The sequence below is a fragment of the Aplysia californica genome, unplaced genomic scaffold (genome assembly GCF_000002075.1).
Source record: "Aplysia californica isolate F4 #8 unplaced genomic scaffold, AplCal3.0 scaffold00042, whole genome shotgun sequence".
Lineage (NCBI taxonomy): Eukaryota > Metazoa > Mollusca > Gastropoda > Aplysiida > Aplysiidae > Aplysia > Aplysia californica.
This window is the reverse complement of record NW_004797312.1, coordinates 1,233,757-1,235,239: the sequence shown is the minus strand read 5'-3', so window position 1 is coordinate 1,235,239 and position 1,483 is coordinate 1,233,757.

The window sequence follows — 1,483 nt, the reverse complement described above, 5'->3', positions numbered from 1 at the left end:
GGGCAGGCAGAAAAAGAGGGGGAGGCAGAAAAAGAGGGGAGAAAGGCAGAGAAACAGAGAGGGTGACTGCTCGATTGAAATTAGACCTAAGACATTGTTCTTTTCTTCAAATTGTGATTCCTTTAACTCCAATACGGAGGAAAAACGATCGTTCATTGAAAAGACATCCGCAATTTTCATTTAGATCTAGATCTAGATCTAGGCCTCATGTCTGTCTGTCTATATCTAGATCTAGACCTAGGCCATAGATATCTAGAAGAACCAAGGTCCACCCTGAGCCAAGACAGCGCTGAAACTTTCCGAAATCACAGAAGAGTTCCCCTACCGGGTCTGTATACTTCGTGACTTTGTTCCCGGTTACCGGGTCCGTATACACTCCCTTTATGAAATGCTCCATTGTTCAATTCTCGGGCCTGGCAGTGCACGTAACTTTTCATGGTATTACTGTAAGCCAGCGACCAAATCATTTTTTTGTTTGTTCAAATCTTGTGTGTAGGTAGTCCTTCGTTGCCGAAGATGACGATGAAATCCTGCAGCTCATCTGTGGACGTGCATGTGGCTGTGCAATCCGAATTTGGATGAACAATGTCAGTTGCAGTGGGGACACTGGAATGTCGTGCTTGAGATGGTTGGATTACGTCTCCTCTCTCTTCTAATAGTCAGCTTCTCCCTGTAGTTTATATCGCTGTTTCTGCTGGTAAAACGGACGGCCCTGGGCCAGGCGTTCCTTTCGGGGGGCAGTTCTGTTCTTTCGAATTCTTTGGGGGTAACCCATGCAAACTGGAGGTTCGCTTTTTATAGCCTCCCGAGATTTTTTTTTGCCACTTGCGAGTTCGCCGCACAGCAGTTGTTCGGGCATTCGGTGGTCTTCCATGCGGATGACATAGCCGACCCATCTCAGTTGGACTTTGACAAGCATGCTTTCAAATTTTAATCCAATGATAAAAAGAGTTTCTGTATCCCCCCCCCCCTATTAAACACCACCTTTGGGTGCATACCCAGGATCAACAGAGCTACTTAAATGATTTGCAATAACTTTGCCTTTAAATTGCTCATTTTGAGACAGCGGCACTACCCTGTCCACTTATTTCAGTGCAAGCTTGTAGATTCCCTAATTCAAACACATGCGTTTAAGTCTGGTGTTGGTGAAAATTGTTCGACTTTTTCTTTTTAGGTGAGTGCTGTAAATCCCCTGTTATTTTTGTTTATCCACTTTAGGCTAACAATAAATAAAACGTGTCGGAATTTTAATTGTAGTGACCTTCATTAATGGGCTTCTAGATTCTGTTAGTCATTCAATTTTTAGACCTGAGATGATTAAACAGAGCAATTGGTTTATATCTTGTTTTAACCTCAGACAAAAAGTGAACAAGCTATAACAGAACAAGTAATGTTTATCTTCACGGGCCCTGTGTCTTCACCACCCCCAAACCACACACACACACACACACACACACACACACACACACACACACACACACAC